Raw genomic sequence first — 18,768 nt, 5'->3', positions numbered from 1 at the left:
GCTAATGCCCATGTCCCGAGCCTCCTCATTGGCTGGTAGGCTACCGCCCCCCTCCTCTGGTACTAATCTACAATAACAATGGTGGTTAGGGTAGTGGAAAACAGGAGACGATGCACAACACTTAGTGAAGTCTTTGTGATGTGACAGTAATGAAGGTGTATCAGTGACCTATGGTGTACAGTGGGTGGGACTTGGTACCCTTTATGAAATCTACATAGTCTTTTAAGCATGTTGGTGTGTTACAGTCATGTATAGGCCTTTCTCCTGTTGAATCTTATCTCTTTGGGCATGTGTATGTCCCTGCTCAACCACTTTCTTTACTTCCCTTTTAACCTCTCAGTTGGATTTGATGTTATGTTAGTTCCCCACTTATGTCCTCTTTATTACTAACTAAAGAGCCTCTTACAGCAGGACCCCTCAGTCTACACACAATGTTGTTATAACAGACTCTACCATTGGTGGTCTGCAATGCATTATGGGATATTGTACTTACTTTGATAGGAAGGGAAAACCTACCCATGCTTTATGAAAGTGAATTATAGGGGTTCAATCCATCTGAGAAATGTATACAAATGCTACATCTACATTTGAAGAAATGCACCTTTTTGTGGCACATATATGAACTAATAAGTTTACATTCACAAATGAACAAAAGTTGCACATATATGTCATCCTAACCAACCTATGTTCGACATAAAAAATCCAGATATGATGAAACATATATGTGCATTTGTCTGTGTGTATGCATTTGTATTTGTATTAGTACTTTGGTTGCATATAGTGCAAACCTAGCTAGGAAGCATCAGAGACATGTCCTGGAGGATATATATGACATTGATGGTAACCTACAAGGTAATGAGGGGGATTTCTATGAGAAAACGACTACTGCCGTGCAGGAGTAAAAGGATAAGTAGTTGTTATTCTGCCTTCTGAGCCCCTATACTGCTACCGAAGAACAGTGAGCCTAATAATAAAGGAGACACAATTGCAGTCAAGGGAAATACCTCCTTTGCCTTGTGTGGTAATGTGGACAAAGGCCAGTCTTTACTCAGGGGTGTAAATGTTTTAACACTATCACACTAAACATCAATAGTACAACAGTCCAAAATAAAGGACTATCCATTCAATTTTCTATAGAAATATGAAACCAACCCCTGTGGAAAGAAGAAATATGCTGAATGTAGATGATGCACGCACTTACAGTAATCTAATGGGTGAAAGTTAGTAAATCATCAAAAATGTGTTGGATATATTTTGGGGTTATGCCGATCAGTTCATGGTATTTTTGTATTATGGTGATAAAGACTGGTATTTTATGGTGCTAGTATATTGTAGTAATTTGTTGGGGTATTTCTATCGTGGTGAGACTATTTTCAGAATATTACCTAACAATTGCTTTTACCATGGTCACTTACCGTAACAGACTACTGGACTTGCTACACTCTGGGTAGATATCTTATTCCTCAGTCTCACAGTATTTTATACACAACACCACAATATGCCTTTTTGGCTGAATTTCAAAATGCATTCATGATTCCACTACCAAATACTTGTACTGACACACACTTCTAGCACTTCAAAAAACTCAATTCACAGAAACACAATTTATCTTATGTTTTACCACAAGTGGTATTGTGAATTCCCACCTGCAGTAAAATAGGACTACCAACTGTTGGACCTCAGTCTATGTGCTAGCAACAATTCAGACACTTAATAGGAATACAAATCCAATTTGTTTTCTCTTTTGTGGCTTTATAAAAATGTTAAAATTCAGAAAGTCCAAACAGTTGTATTATGCTGTACCATTTTACAGTGGCTTGTACTTGGACATGGATACAATGCATTTAAGTAGAGAGCTTGCACATATTAAAAAGCTTAAACTTACACGTGTTGCTGGCTGACCAGCGCACATTCTTACGAGGAGACCTTGAATGTTTCTCTCACAATCTTTAACAGCCTGTCATTTAACAAATGCTCACTTCATAAATGGGAATCCCAGTGAAATATAAATTGTGAATTACTTTAAAAATCAAACATGTTTCTGTTAGGAAAGATTTCTTAATTGTGGGTAATTTTCCTTCCATGTGGCAACCCCTAAACTGTTTGCTGTTGTTTTCACCATGATCTAGACTTTGCCAGAGAAGTGCAGCCTTCTGCTGCACTCCTCTGGGCTTTCGCTCCATTCTTACAGGGAAACTGACATGCCCTTAAGACAGTCAGTACTGGGAAACGCTGTTTTCCGTAGTTTCTTTATCATGTTGCAGCTTTCGTGCAACATGACACAAGAGGGCACTGTAAGCTAAGTTACTGCTCTCTTGGGTCTCTAGCCTTCTACAGGCCCTAGATACTCTGTTTGGATTGTAACTGATCAGTGCAAGTGAATCACGGACGGGAATGGTGGCAGCGATCGTTTCTTGTGTTTTTGAGCTCCTTTTGGTGTTTTAAGCATGTTTCTCGCGCTTAGCCCAAAATGGTGGCCTGGCTCCCAAAATGGCTAGACCACGAGGCTCCTTTGTCCTGTCCGCTGCCCGTCTTGCCCCCTTCACCTTCCCCAGGTCGAGCCGACCCGGGGCCTTCCTTATTTGGGCATGTACTTTCCCGCGAAACACAGATGCTTTCGCGGGCTTCTACAGGCCTTCTGTGTGCCTCCAGGATGTGGGCTGGGATGTCTGGTCCCAATACACATCCTGGGTGCCAGAGAGTCTAGTGTGGTGTGAATGCCTGGGACCACTGTGGTCCGTGATAGGTCCACGTATGGTGTGAGTGTTTTATGAGCGGATCTCCCATTGGGTCCCCTCCGTTTTGGTGCGAAGGGAACCGTGGATAAGAGGGGGCTGGAAACGCCACTACCAGGTCGATCTCCTGAGTTCTCACAAACAAAGGAATACAGGAGCCAAGTATCCTGCAACCACGAGGCTGAACCGAGGAATCACTGGTGACCCGCTGAAGGACTGCTCCTCTGCACTGCTGTCGCTTTGTGAAACCCTTTCTACCGCTGATCGAACCAGAAGGCCTGTACTGGTACTTCGACCCTTGGAATAGCGGGAACAGCTATTCTTGGCATCTTCACCATCTCCTGCACGTAAGCCTTCAGAAGTGTCTCTGGGCCATCCAGCAGACTGACCAGCCTACCCAGGAGTCTTGCTCTGTAACCGCCACCAGGTTGTGTTGTATTTCGAGTCCTTGTCACTCTCACACGATTCGTACACTTGGCGTTCCCAGGTCTGACGTGAGTAGTGTACATTTGGCTGAGATACACACGGCCGCTCCGTTGCCCTGCTGTGGTAACAAACTGTGCGGGTTCACTTCGTTTGGGACATCTTTAACTCAACTCTGCTGCTGCAGAATCTACACGACGACGAGACGTCCCCTGCTCCCCTGAACCTGCCAGCACTGAAACTGACGCAGAGAAGCCTGGGTCTGCTTGCATCGGGGACCGGTGAGTAGCATAGCTAGGAACTGGTCGCCCTCCTGCAGGAGCCCATAGCTTTTCCCCGCTGTGTCAAACAGCACGCCTTTCCGTACTCGCGCTCTGCTTCTGCCCACAGTGGAGGCTGTGCTTGAGTCGCGGAACTCTGTTCTTCTTCATTTGTGCACCGAACTGAATTGCCTGATTCCCTCGAAGAGACTCCCCTTTTTGCCCATTGGCACCAGCGTGGTACTTTTGAGCACAAGGCTCCACTCTTCGTAGGGTTTGGACTTCCTTTTAGTTAGGTGCCTCTGAAGGCGGACTGGGTCTAATCATTATTTCGCACTGCCTGTTTTCCTCCCCTTCTAGGTGGACTACACATTTCGTGCATCTAACGCTTTAGACTCGTTTGTATTTGTATATATATTGTATTGGTTTGGTATGTGTTGGTTTACTACAGTTTTATTGTTATTTCTCTCTACGGTCATTGTTGCAAAGGCCTTGGAATAAATGTGTATATATTTTTAATATAACACCTGTTTGGAGTAGTTTGTAAGTGTCCTTGCTTTGTGTGCTCATTTCGGGCTTTCAGTCACCCTCACCCCTCTTGAGACCTAGTCTTGACCGCCGCGATCGCTACCCTGATTGGTCTGGTTTGTCCAGAGGTTACCCTGTTCCAAGTAATTAGGTTGGCCTTCTGATCTTCTGCGCCGCCAGGACAGAGTTCAGAAATCTGTCTTAACAGTTTCTATCACTAATCCTGTAAGTATTTCTCATGTAATAACACACTCCTCAATTACTGCATAATTCCCTACATGTGTTGGCTATATTTCTGTCTCAACTTGGCATGGGAATCTCCCTTAATCCTTGCCTATCTTTCCCCCAGGGTTGTTCACTCAGATAAGGGCTGCTACAGCACCAGGCAGCTCGCCAGCACTGAACTTGGTTCTCCAGCCACCTGCCTCTGTTCCACCATCCCTCCCAGTGAAGTCTGAAAATGTCTGGCCATCTACTCCCTCTCAAACCCTTTTTAATAGATCTCTCAGTCAATCAATAAACACCTCCCCATGACCAGATCACCTACATTATTTGATTCCCTCTGTGTGTTTTCCTCATTGTTCTAACTGTGTTTCTGAAAAGAGAAATGTGACATTTCTTATCCCACCTCCTGCAACACCCCCTGAGTCTATGATTGGGCCTTGAGCCCTATTTCCATCCATTCTCCCAGGGCATCCCCACTGCCCATGCAGCCCCCTCCGGCGAATGGCCCGGAGACAAAGGGCAGCTGCTACAGAAGCAACTCTAGTCTGTGTTTTCCTGTGTTCGCCGGTTGAGCATGCAGCACAGCTATCAACCTGCAGCGACTGACAAGGTAAGAAAGGTGTAGGCAGCGGGAACATCCCTTTCTGCTCCCTATTTAACTGTCCCTACTCTCTTATTACTTACTTTTATCACAATTATTTATTCTGTTGCACTTCACCCACAATTGTATGTTGTCCATATTGAGCAATTAGGCCCTTCCAGGAAACTCGCATCCAGGTGCTTTGCTTTTTCTGCTGTTTGTTGAAACCTGACCTTTTTCCTTCTTTCCAGGAAGCTTGCATCCTGCTGTATGTTGAAACCTAACCTTTTTCCTTCTTTCCAGGAAACTCTCATTTGGGTGTTTTTGTTTTTTCTGCTGTATGTTGAAATCTAGGCTTTTTTCCTCTTTTCAGGAAACTCGTATCTAGGTGTTTTGCTTTTTTTGATATATGTTGAAACCTAGGCTTTGTCCCTCCTTCCAAGAAATTTGCATCTAGGTGTTTTGCTTTTTCTTCTGTATGTTGGAACCTAGGCTTTTTCACACTTTCAGGAGAATCGCATCTATGTGTTTCGTTTAGTTTAGTTTAGTTCAGTTTAGTTTAGTTTAGTTTATTTGCTTATATAGTGCACCGAACCCCAAGGTATCTGGACGCTTATACTTGGATGTACAAACAATGGTTACAAGAAGAACAGACAGCAAAATTACTGTGATGGAAGCAGACGAGATGTAGCAGACAAGGTGCTGTGCTTGACAGCAGGGTGTGTCATTAGTTAGACTGGGAGAAGTGCCATGATTTTACCTTGGACCAGAAAGAAAGGAATGAAGGTACTATCCTTATGTCAGGGGTTAAGACATTCCACATCTTGGCTGCAAGCACTGGGAAGCTAGATCCACCTGCTTTAGCCAATTTGAATTTTGGGATGTTGAGGCAGTGGACGTAGTTGGCTCTGGTAGGTCTCGTGGATTCCTTTCTAGAAAATTTGTCAACCAGGTACTTTGGGGCTGAGTTGTTCAGACACTTGTGGGTGATCATCAAGGTTCTAAAAGTGATCCTGTCTTGTATAGGGAGCCAGTTAGTATTCTGTCAGGTTTGTTAAATGTGATTGGAGCGATGGATGCTTAGGGCTGCTCAGAGGGCATTGTTTTGCAACACTTGTAGTTTGCGTATGGTTCTCTGACTGGTGCCTAGGTATAGTGTATTGCAGTAGTCCAATTTGAAAAGTATGAGAGCTGGTGATACAGCTAGAGGTGGACAGAAAAGGTCTACATGCATTTATTCATTTGGAAGTGTAGGCTGTCGATGATGCTGTTGCGTTGACTTGTCTGTGGAGTGATAGGGTAAAGTCCAAATAGAAACCTAGAGTTTTGGCATACTTGTTAACCTTGATGTTATTCCCATCGATGTGGAAGGAGGAGTATAGGGGACCTAGCGTGTTGAGTCTCTGGTTAGATTTGGGTTTGCACTCTATAAATAAATAAACTAAACTAAACTTAGAGCCAATGAGCAGAAGACACAGACCATGCTTGGCCATCCAGGCTTGGATTTTGCTGTAGATTTCATTTAGGAGTATTGAGTCCGATAGGTAAGTACCTGAGAGAGTAATGAGGATTTTCGTATCGTCCACGTAATTGGTGCAGGATAGGCGGTCAAGCAGAAGTTTTGTAAAAATATTATATAGGGTGGGGGAGACACAGAATCCCTGCAGAACTCCAAAGGTGATTGGGGAGGGGTTTGCAGATGCAGCTGGAGCGAACACTCTCATAGATCTATCAGAGAGACAGGAGTTGACCCAGGCTGCAGCTTTGGCAGAGAAGGAAGCTGCTGTTGGGAGATGAGTGTTTAATATATTGTGAAAGACTAAATTGAACAGTGCTGATAGGTCAAGTAAGAGGAGCATGCCGGTTTTCCACTGTCCCTGGCCTCATCCATTTGGATTTTTAAGTCTGGGATGGCTGTCTCTGTTCCATGTCGGGGTCTTATCCGGGTTGCCGCAGGTCTAAAAGTTTATTGGCTTCGAGGTGGTTTTGTATCTGGATTTAAGCGGCTTTATCTAATATTTTCAGAATAAAGGGCACTGTTGTGATCGGCCTGTAATTGGTGGGGATGCTAGGGTCGAGATTGGGCTTTTTGAGGAAGGGCATAATCCAGGCATCTTTGAGATTTTTCGGGACTGTGCAAGAGGCAAATGAAGAGTTGATAAAGGAGGTGATAAAGGGGGAAAATTCTTTAGCTCCTTCCTTTATGATTGTGGCAGGCCAGATGTTGTCTTGTCATTTGGAAGGTTTAAGGCTCGCAATGATGGTTTCTACCTCTTTAGGAGTGATTTGGGTGAAATCAAAGAGGCTATCTGATTTGGGCATCTTGAGGTTGTGGATGCTGTGATTGGCTGGGGTTGCTTCTGGGTCACTAGGTTTAGCAAAGGATTCTTTTTGCTTACATTTTTGCCTGTAATAAAGCAATTTTGTCTAGTAGGGCCTTTTGGATGTTGGCGCACCAGAGGGTGTCTTTGTTACACGAGTCTGGTGGGATATGGGTGACTCCAACTGTTTCAGGATAGTGAAGCAATCCTTGGTGCTGGATTTGGCATTAAAGATTCTGTTATTGAAAGATTCACTCTTTGTTTCCAACATATCCATTTTGTAGGTATTGGAGGTAATATTGAAATGTTCCTTACTCTGAGCCAAAGTTCTTTTTTTTTTACCATGTAGCTTCCGCACCTCTTTTGGTTTTACCTAGTGCTTTCAGCTCGGGTGTGAACCAATTGTTCAGATGAGCACAGGATTTGGTTTTCCTAAGTTTAAGTGGGGCTAGTTGTTTGAGGACATTGAGTAGGTTCTGGTTATAGAAGTCCACAAGTTTGGATGGGTCTATGTCATTGTTATTTTTTGGTTGTTTAGTGATGGGTTGAATTAGGGGGAGTATGCTCTCCAGCGTGATTAGGCGGTTGTTTCTGGTTAAGGTTGTGGGGACTTGTTGATCCTTAGGTGAAGGTTGCCTGAAGTATTGGATCTCAAAGAAGATGACATTATGGTCTGACCAAGCACACATAGAGGGAATTTTTCTAGTACAGTTTAAATCTGCTACTCAATCTAAGGTTCTGCCTTTGCAGTGTGTAAGATCTGAGATGCGCAGTGAGAAGCCCAGCTCTGTGATAGCATTTTCTAGGGCTGTGGGATTAGTGTCTAGATTATCGTGGAGACCTATATTCAGATCGCCCAAAAGCCTGATTTGGGAGCTGGTTTTGGTGTTGTGGATGATGAGGTGAGTGATGTCCTCCTCGAAGGAGGAGATGGGGCCAGGTGGTTTATAAAGAATGTGGATGAGAAGAGTGTGAGCATGTGAGAGGGGGAGTTCAGCAGATAGGAGTTCACCAGATGGGAAGGGGTGATTATCGCAATCTCTGATGGCAACAGAATTTTTGGCTATGATAGCAACACCTCCACCTCTGCTAGAGATTCTGTCCGTTTTGAAGATAGAGAAGTGTTTCAGAACTGCTAGCATGAGAGAGGGTCCTGCTGCTGGATGTAGGCATGTTTCTGTGACTGATTAGATGTCTAGTTTGTTGGAGGAGATGAGGTCTGCTATATCTAAGGCATGTGTGATTAAGGACCTGGCGTTGACAATTGACAAGGGCCCCTTTGATATGAAAAGCTACAGCAGGTAGGTGAGATGGGGGAGGGATCGGCATTTCGGCATTGAGATTTGTGAAGGCTCAGAGGTGTTTGTGTAAGAGTGGTATGTGTTGGGTGGTGTGGAGTTGGGCAGAGGGACCATTTTAGGGATCTTGTAGTGTGTAGTTTTCTTAGAAATGATACAGGAGCCAAGTCTTGCATTCCTGTAAATAGAATGACAGGGCAGGTTCAGGACTGGCTTTACATCTGTGTGCAATGGCCGTTGATTTGGCGTGCGAGAGTTGGGGCTGCTCTCAAGGTCTGTAGTATATGGTGACTGTACTTGTCTAGGTAGGTGAGGGGACAGGAATTTTTTAGGTGCAGTAGCATTAAGGAGGGGTAACGTTATGGCCATGATGTATAGGACAACCCGCACGTGCGCCATAGGTATATGGTGTGAGATTGCTATCTGGGCAATGCTGGAGGTTGGTCAGACGTGCTTGTAGGAGGGAGAAGGTACAGATTTGTGCAGCTCGACAGTAGGCCTACTATGCGGCTGGCAAAGCTGTATGCACATGTGCTGAACACAGGCAAAGTAAAGCTACTAGGTATATGATGAGTGAGTGTCAAATAAGGTGAGGATGCACTAGATCTAACAACCATGCATCAGCAGGTGGGGTGATATTGCCCTAAAGCTGATGATCGTACATCAGCAGGTAGGGTAGTAGAGCACTATAAATAACATGCGTGCAACAGCAGGCATCAATTAGCAGTAAGCCTACATCAGCTGCAATAAAGAGAAGGGGTACCTGTTTTAAAGTCCCTAGTTCTACAGGTCAATCTAACAAAAATATCACAGGATTTGAACTAGTAGACCAAATGCAAAGGTGACGGAGTACACAAGTGGTTTTAGATTGGTTTACAATTCCCAAGTTTATTTTCTTTAATTATGCACAAGATGCTATATCAAAAAATATATATATTCAACATTTCATATAATTCTGTGGCCCATACTCTTAATTCATTCATTCACATTCATACTTTCTTCATCAGTCTCTCATTCTACACTTCATACTTTGGAAAAATGGTCTGTATATAAAAAACAGTAAAAACATCTGTTATCTCTACATATGTTTACAATTCATTGTGAAACACATCCCCACCAATTAGGGGTATTACACAAGTCTGTGTTCTGTTATTCCCACAGTTCTCACGTCGACACGTGTTTCAGTTGCTCTCAGCGAGCATCCACATTAATGCTCTCTTTGTATGGCAACCTTCTTCAGGACAAAACAACCCATTTTTCAGGCACATGTATTGACATGGGCCACACCATCTAGAAAAATACATAAAACACTATGGTAATGGATACAATCTTTTACCCCATAGACGAGAGGACTATTGGCCTCCAGATTCCACTGTTCCTCCTGACCCCATCAGGATAGGAGGTGAGTTGGTTTGTTGTTCTAGTGATTATAGAACACAGCATATTAATATGCAATCAAATAACTTGAAAAGGAGTGACGGGGATACACAATATTCATAGTGTTTTATGTATTTTTCTAGATGGTGTGGCCCATGTCAATACATGTGCCTGAAAAATGGGTTGTTTTGTCCTGAAGAAGGTTGCCATACAAAGAGAGCATTAATGTGGATGCTCGCTGAGAGCAACTGAAACACGTGTCGACGTGAGAACTGTGGGAATAACAGAACACAGACTTGTGTAATACCCCTAATTGGTGGGGATGTGTTTCACAATGAATTGTAAACATATGTAGAGATAACAGATGTTTTTACTGTTTTTTATATACAGACCATTTTTCCAAAGTATGAAGTGTAGAATGAGAGACTGATGAAGAAAGTATGAATGTGAATGAATGAATTAAGAGTATGGGCCACAGAATTATATGAAATGTTGAATATATATATTTTTTGATATAGCATCTTGTGCATAATTAAAGAAAATAAACTTGGGAATTGTAAACCAATCTAAAACCACTTGTGTACTCCGTCACCTTTGCATTTAGCCTACATCAGCTGACATATTTAGCTATACAATATGGCTAACATATGTATCATCAAGCAAGTAGGGTGAAAGTACACTTTAAATATCCTACGTACGACAGCAGGTATCAAGAAGCTAACAAGCGTACAGCAGCTGGAATCATTATCTAATGCACAAGCAACTGTAGCACTGGGTCTTTACGTGAACACATGCAGTCCTGGCTAAATAATGTAGTCTGAAATTATGCTCAATCAACAGCATAAATCATGAGCTGAGTGAAGCTTCAATTTATATGTTGACTACATGTCTGGTAAAGTGAGGATGTACTTTAACTGACAACCATATATCTGCATGAATCATACGCTATCGCACATGCAGCCACAATGGTGAGTCTTTACCTGATAGCAGACAGTAGCGGTCATGTAGTGTAGTTTGGATGAGGCGATTTTGAACAAATACAAATAAGAGATGCTCGGAGCATGGAGTGACAGAAGGGTGATTAGCAGGCGAGTATCAGAGTTCCGATACGAGGACACCTTAGATGGGTAGGACGGGTTACTTATTGTGCCACTACCAGAGGGTGCCGGTGTGTTGATACTGTACAATAGGATAATGTCCGTGGTAAGGATGGCACAGATGTGACGAGAAAGTTTGTCAGGCACAATTGACACAAGCGTGGTGAAGTGGCGAGAAGTATCCAACTGGTGATGTTAAAGGGGTAAACTTTTCTTAGAAGTGTGAATAAATCTTGGTAGCGGACGTCTGTGAGTTCGGATGGCTGGCGTAGGTGGGTCAGCAGGCAGCGTGACGTGCTCCGGGGTCCCAGCAGCTCAGACAGGCACAGACAGGCTTGTGCCTTAAGAAGGGTGCCTTTAGAAGGAGGGCCGGCTTATGCCTTCCGGCGGAGCTGGTGCAGTGAAATGCAAATGTTGCGCCAATGAGCTGCGGAGTGGTTGCTAGGCAACCGATAAAGAAAAAGAAGCACCAGCCATTTTTAGCAGCTCCACGTTGTTTTAGATGGGGGTAATGGCAAAGTAGGGAAGTAAAAACTTGTCGATCGTGACTGGCGATATGAGGGTCCTTCCAAGCAATGGGGAGCCGCATACGCGGTCTATTACGCACTCAGGTCTGCTTACCCAGGCAATGGTAGTCTGGATGCCAAGCTTCTGCTGACGAAAGCGGTGGCGGTGCGGGTTGGGCTCCTGCCCACCCGAACAACAAAGAATAAGGCTTTTTCTGCTGTATGTTGAAACCTAGGCTTTTTCCCCTCTTTCCAGGAAAATCGTATCTGTGTATTGTTCATTCTGTTGTATGTTGAAACCCAGGTTTTTTCCCTCATTCCAGGAACCTTGCATCTGTGTGTTTTGCTTTTTCTGCTGCATGTTGAAACCTAGGCTTTTTCACTATTCCAGTAAACGCACATCTAGGTGTTTTGCATTTTCTGCTGTATTTTGAAACCTACACATTTTTTCCCTCTTTCCTGGAAAGTCGCATCTAGGTGTTTTGTTTTTTCTGCTGTATGTTGAAAATGTGGCTTTTTCCCCCTTTCTAGGAAACTCTCATCTGGGTGTTTTTCTTTTTCTGATGTATGTTGAAACCTTGGATTTTCCCTTTATCCTAGACACTTGAATCCAGATGGTTGCATTGCTGTTGTCTTGAGGCTGGTGTCGTGTTTCTCCTTCACCCGCTCTCAGGCCTCCCTTGCCTCCCCTCTCCCCTTCCCTCCTACTCTCCTCTTCTCTACCATAGCACCTGATGATGTCTCTAGACAAGTCTGGTCTATGAAAGTCTAATCTAAACAGGTGATCCCCTCCTCCTATTGAATTATCAAGGAACACATTGCCTTCCTGGACAAGCCTTGCACTCCCTTGTGCACCCTCTCCTCTAGATGCAAGTAAACCTGTTCACTTGCACTTTATGTACCCTTCTTCTCCCTCCGGCCTGAGCATTACCCTTCCCTCCCTATCATGCATTTCTCCTCTCTTCTCCCCTCATTTCTGTTAATGCACTTGCACACTCCGAATTGTCTCAGGATCTATTAGGAACGTTGTATTCTTCCCTGTTCATCCCCATCCTGCTTACCCCTTCCCACCCTCCCCCCTCATTTGTGTTACTTCACTTGCATGCTCGGAATTGTCTCACTACCTAGTAGGAACGTTACTTTCTGTCCTCTTCCCTCTTCATCTCCAACCTTCTTTTCCTTTCTTCCCCCATCCCCTCATTTCTGTTACTGCACTTGGACACTCTGACCTGTCTCACAACCTAGTAGGAAGGTTATTGTTGGTCTTCTTTCCTCTTCATCCCCAAACTTATTTTCTGCTCCTCCCCTTATCCCCACATATCTGTTACTGCACTCCCACACCCCACATTGCCTCCTGACCTAGTACTAATGTTATATTTTGTCCTCTTCCCTATTGACCCCAACCTTCTCCTCCCCTTATCCCCCTCTCCCTCATTTATGTTACTGCACTTCCACTATCCGAATGTCTCAAGACCTAGTAGGAACGTTATAGTTTTGTTGTTTTCTTCCTTGTACCTCCCCCTCCCTTGTCTTGATGTGCCTTGAAACACCATTTTTCTGCAAAGGCACACTATAAATACTGAATAAATAAATACAATAAAATAAATACAAAAATACAAATTAAAAAGACTAGCAGCCATAATGCACCCTTGTTTAATACATGATCGAGTAAAGATTCTTCCCGACAAATGCCCTTGCGCATCTAACCGCGCCTAGATGTTTGATTCAGCGCGCAACCCATAATTAATTGCAGCAAGCCTGGAGGAATGCCCCAACTATACAGCGTTCCCCATAGACGTCCACGGTTCACCAGGTCAAATGCTGAGGTAAGGTCAATTCTGGCAATGAAAATATTAGAATACTTTTTTTTACCTGTTAAATCCTGACAGCACTTAAGAGGGAAGCTATTTAGAATAGTTCTATGGTGTATCCTGAACCCTGTCTGGAAGGATCTAAGTCTGCCAACACTATCAGCCCAACTTAAACAGATATTCTAAAAATATGGAGGTGAAGATCTTGCTGTCTGCATCCATTATAGTAGTCAGCAATAGATTTTGGGATCAGATCTTAAACCTTTCTTAAAGATTGGGCGATGTAACAGGTTTTACGAAGATACCGGAAATTACCACACTCCATGAGGTTTTTGAAATACATCATCAAAATTGTGGCTCATGTATGAGCATCCAATTTAAACAGACAATTGCAAAGTTTATTAGAACCTGCTGCTCGGGAGGAACTAGATTTGTTTATGTTATTCAACACACCTTCCCAAGTTATCGTCAGTAAATATGTCTCACTTCCATTACCTACTGCCTGATTGCTAAATCGGAGAAGGGACTCCTCATTAGATAAGCTGTATAAGGAGTCAAAATGTCCCACCCTGGTCGACTTGGATGTCAGATTAACTTGTGCTGCCTGCGGAACACAACACAAGTTATTAAAAGTGTTCCAGAAATTTGAGTCATCGCTGGAGTATAACATACACAATGGCCCTCATTACGACCCTGGCGGATTTTTTCCGCCATCGACGGACTTTTCCGCCATGGCGTAAAGTCCGCTTACGCCATGGCGGATGGCGGACTTACCGCCCCATTCCGAGGTCGGCGGGGCGGTAAATCCCCATTGACCCATTTACCCTTCCCCATTCCCATTTCGGCCCCATAGGGCTCAATGGGAGTGGGGAAGGCGTTAATTACGCCACCGTAAATTACGGTGGCGTAATTAACACCAAGGTCCCATAGCGCCATGGATTTTTACGCCCGCAAAAAGCGGGCGGAAAAGTGACCATGGCGCTCTGGGAACTCGGAATTGGCGGTAAGGGGTCGGCACAGCTAACGCTGGCGTAAACCCCTTACCGCCAGGGTCGTAATGAGGGCCAATATCACTTCCCCATCCCTGTGCAATATATTCACTCAGTAATACTTCAACCAATTCTTCCATGATTGTTAGAGCTTTGTAATGTCCCTATCCTTCTGCCCAGTGTCAGTTAACTTTGTCTTCACCTTATGTAACTCAAACCTCAACATTTTTATCCTTTCACATATCATACTGTCAAAACATGAGAATGGGATTGCATCAGTAAATTCCCTTTTCCAGCCCTAGGCGGGAACATGCTGTACAATGCGGATTTAATAAATCATGGGAAATTCACAGCATTAAAAGTATTCAATTTCCAACCATAAGGTTTGTTTGTTTGTTTTTATTATTTATAATGCACGAGCGTACCCGGGGGTATCAGGGCGCAGCCTTTACAAGAATTTTCGAATCTTGGTTACAGTACAAAGAATATGCATAATACAAGAATAGAATACACCAATGTTATATACAAATCAGTAGTAGGCCTGCAGGCCATTATGTACAGGTAAGCAGGAAGGCACACGTGGTTACAGTTTGTGTGGGTGGTGCTGGGCACTTCATAGTCTTAGTGCGTCTCGAGTTTCAACCATGAGACTACCAGTAAGCGGAAATTCTGGTAGGGCATGTCAATTCCAAGGTTTGGAGGCAAGGAATTCCACAACAAAGCAGCTTTTAATGGGAAGCTGTTGCCCCCTATGGTGGCCCGCTTGTAGTGGGGAACAGATAGACAGTTTTTGTATGCAGTTCTAGTGGGTCTTAATGAGGACTGTCGGTGGAATCTGTTTATCAGGTAAGTTGGGGCGGCATTGTTCAGAGACTTATGAGTGAGTGATGCCGTTTTTAATAGAATTTTATCTTTAGTGGCTAGCCAATTGTTCTGTTGGCTAAAGTTTGTAATGTGTTCCCTTCTGGAAATGCCCAGAGCTGCTCTTAGAGCATTGTTCTGAAGGGTTTGCAGTTTACTGGTGGTAGCCTTAGTAGATCCCAGGTATAGGGCATTGCAGTAGTCAAGGTGAGATAAAATAAGAGCTCTGGCGAGTGTCAGGTAACTGGAATCCGACAGGAAGGGTTTAGCTGCGCGGAATAATTTGCATGTATATGCCGTTGAGGATGCAAGGGAGTTCACTTGTCTTTTGAAGGAAAAATTGGAGTCTAGATAGAATCCCAATGTTTTGTCCTCTTGTCCAACTTTGATGTTGTTTCCATCAATCATGAAGGAATTGTAGGCCGGGCCAAGTTTCTTTATGGTGAGTGTGGTACCTAGGATGATGAGTTCTGTTTTATCATCATTCAGGCATAGTCCATGAGTGGCCATCCATCCTGGATGATGATGTACACCCTATTTAACAAGGCCAAATCCTTTCCATAATCTCCAGAAAGCGGAAGGAGGATCTGAGTAGCATCTGCATAATTAGTGTAGGTGATACCGAGATGATCCAAATCATCGAAAAGGGGCTTGGTAAATATGTTGTATAGTGTAGGGGAGACACAGGAGCCCTGAGGAACACCGCAGGTGATAGGTATGGGGTCTGCTGCAGCCGTGGGAGAGAAGACCCTCATGGTCCTACCGTTAAGGAAGGATGTGATCCACGTGATGGCTTCTGTTGAGAAGTGAGCTGCAGTGTGGAGGTGTGAACATAGGACAGAGTGATCGACCAGATCGAAAGCTGCAGATAGGTCAAGAAGAAGGAGTAAGGCAGCTTGGCCATTGTCTCTGAGCGAATCGATCTGGGCTTTCAAGTCAATGAGAGCAGTTTCGGTCCCCTGTTGAGGCTGGAACCCAGACTGTCTAGATCCTGGAGGTTGTGTTCTTCCAGGTGCTTCTGTATTTGTACATAAGCAACCTTGTCCAGAATTTTTAGGAGAAAGGGAACGGTCGTTATGGGTCGGTAGTTTGTGGGTATGGCAGGGTCGAGAGTGGGTTTTTTCAATAATGGGAGTACCCAGGATTGTTTTAAGTTAGTAGGGATGGATCCAGTGGCGAAGGAGGCATTGATCAAATTTGTGATGAAAAGGGAGAGGTCCCGGGCAGCATCTTTGATGAGCTGAGCAGGGCACAAGTCTCCCTGGCAATTGGATGGTTTCAGAGATAAGATGATTTTTTCCACTTCCAAAATATTGACTTTGGCAAACTGGAAACGGGCTAGGTCGGTGGGCATCGGTTTGTCATGAATTTTTGATTTGAGAGTGTTATTCAGGGAGGCTCTTTTGCTGGAGATTTTACTTTGAAGAGTCACAGTCTTATTTGCTAGGGCATTTTGAATGTCTGAATACCATCTTTTATCTTTGGTGCAGGTATCAGGGGGTGCTATGGGGGTTTCTATTTCTTTGAGGATTGAAAAAAGTTCTTTCATGTTGGATTTGGCTTGGGATATACGAGAGTCAAATGAAGTACCTTTGGCCAGGTAGATTTCTTTTTTGTACAGTGCAGCTAGTTTGCAGAGTTTGAGTTCGTTAGAGTCTGAAGGGGATTTTTTCCAAATGGCCTCGCAGCTTCTTTTTTGCTGCCTTAGGTTTTTGAGGAATGGTGTATACCATTTGTTGAGGTGCGTTTTTGGTTTACTGGATCTGAGTTTAAGGGGGCGATGCGGTCCAGCGAGGTGGCCATAATCTTGTTATATTCTTCGACCAGGGACTCGGGGTCCAGGTCGTCTGGCAGTGTGTTGAGAGTAGGGAGTAGATTAGGGATATGTCTTTCTGCTTTCATGTTTTTCTTGTTTCTGGTAAGGGTGGGTGGGGCCTTAATAGTAGGCAGAGGTGGTGGTCTATCGGTGGAGAGCATGAATGATATCAAGTGGTGGTCAGTCCAGGCTAAAGGTGAGATATTAGTTATATTCGCTAGGCAGTTGTGGTCGGCCACCCAGTCGAGTGTTCTGCCTTTCGAGTGTGTTGGTAGCGTGCATCTTTGTGCGAAGCCTAATTCAGTGAGAGTGTTGGCTATAATGCTGGCGGGATGGTCTTCCGGGTCATTGTAACCCAAGTTGAGGTCTCCTAGGGTGAGTACTTGAGTGGAACTTTTAAGGTTGCTGGATAGAATAGAGTTGAGGTCTTCATTGAAGGTACCAATGGGGCCTGGTGGACGGTAGATCAAATAGATGTTGAGAGTTTGGGTGTTAGTGAGAGGTATTTTGACTGCTAATATTTCACAGGAGGGGGCATCTATAGAGGTGGCTGGTCTCATGGTAAGAAAACACTTATGGATAATGGCGACACCACCTCCTCTCGAGTTGGGTCGGTCTTGTCTCAGGATAGTGTAGTTGTTTGGGATTGCCGCATGAGCACAGGGCCTGCTGCTGGGTGTAACCAGGTTTCGGTGATGGCGAGGAAGTCAAGGTCTTCTATCAGTATTAAGTCTGCGATTTCTATGGCATGGGCTACCAACGATCTGGCGTTAATCAAAGCTCCCTTGATCTTAGGACTAACTATGTTTTTGGAGTGGAGTCTATTTTTTCTGAGGTGGTAGTATGGCGCTTGTCCTGTGAAAGTTCAGGAGTGCATAAGGTGATACATGCAAGATGTCAACCAACGTGCTATTAAATATATTCATTGTCTGACCATTCCATTTAATACAATTGCTGTAATTATATACTACACAATCTTATGCCATCACAGAGACTCTGCAATGGAACAAGGTTGACCATTGCGCTTCTACAAAGACACATTATAGAGGGCACATTATAGAGGACTGTGCAATCAATGGATTGAACTTAGATACTGATCTTATACCGCGCATACCTCTCATTCCATATGATACAAATATGCCTTTCAAATTCAAAAGAAGACAGTTTCCTATATGTCTAGCCTTTTCAATGACCATTAATTAGTCAGAGGGACAGACTTTTTACAGAATCTGCCTATACCTTCCAAAACCTGTATTCAGTCACAGGCTGTTAAACAGGAAATCATATTGTGCCTCCTTTCTAATATATATTAGCCCAAGCCCAGTCGCTCTGCGAAGAAAACCACGTTGCAAAGTTCCAATTTTAGATCGACTTTGCCGCCATTTTAGAATCGTCCACCATTTTGATTTCCGTTCATATGTACTTTTGTGTTCTAAAATGGTGGACTGTGTTTCCAACTTGTAACTGTCCCTTCCCGACCTTAACACTAAATTAATGGTTAGACTGTCCGTGAGCCGAATTTAGACTGGGTAAAGAGACCTTGTCCCATACTTGACTTGTGGTTGTAGGATTGTCTGCACCAATAATCCTCATCCGCGAACATGTATCGAAGACAATACTAAGCAAATGTCGAGCGTGGACACTGGCTGAACTGCATTGTGAAGGGATATGTGCTAAGGCTTACTTTTAAATCCTGGAATACACTTTTGCCTTTGTAACTTGTTTGAATGTAAACCAAATGTAATCCGTGTGCATATTGTTGTATAAGCCATAAGTGAACTCGGCACAAACTCTAGACCACTGATTATTAACCTGCAGAGGGGCTGGCCATTATTACTGAAATTGTATAAATGTACAAATGTCCAGATGTCCAGTACCTCTCACTACTCACACTGAAGGGTTGGTATTCGTTGTGATGTACTGAGGGCCAGATAGCTATCT

This window comes from Ambystoma mexicanum, chromosome 5p, assembly GCF_040938575.1.
Source record: "Ambystoma mexicanum isolate Mex_15411 chromosome 5p, UKY_AmexF1_1, whole genome shotgun sequence".
NCBI classification, from domain to species: Eukaryota; Metazoa; Chordata; class Amphibia; order Caudata; family Ambystomatidae; genus Ambystoma; species Ambystoma mexicanum.
The sequence above is the reverse complement of the archived record's forward strand: the minus strand, read 5'-3'. Positions refer to the sequence as shown.